Genomic DNA, 424 nt, shown 5'->3' with positions numbered 1-424 from the left:
CGTCATACAGGTGAGAAGCCTCATCACTGTCCTCATTGTGATTATAAAACAGCACACTCTGGTCATTTGAAAAATCATATAATGGTCCGTCATTACAGCTAAGGAGCCTATCTCTGTGACCATAAATCTATTAAACCTTAAAATTTGAAAAGGCTTAGTATGGCCCACCATACAAGCGAGGGACCTCTGTGAAGTTGGCCCCCCATCCTCGAAATATTTCAATTTTTTTTTAGTTCTAGAAGTATCCATAAGAGTTCTAAAGTTCTCGATTATTTATTGGAATAGTTCTGATGTTTAAAACATCAATAATACCGGTCAAATGCATGCGCGAGTTAAGGAACCGGTATTATAAATTTAAACAATTGCCCCTTGCTCAACTGAACCTATGTCACTTTAGACATATGGTTGCATATGTCTACATTCT

Source organism: Halyomorpha halys, unplaced genomic scaffold, assembly GCF_000696795.3.
Source record: "Halyomorpha halys isolate HHAL.00 unplaced genomic scaffold, Hhal_1.1 Scaffold2474.1, whole genome shotgun sequence".
Taxonomy (NCBI): domain Eukaryota; kingdom Metazoa; phylum Arthropoda; class Insecta; order Hemiptera; family Pentatomidae; genus Halyomorpha; species Halyomorpha halys.
Note: the sequence above shows the minus strand (reverse complement) of the source record.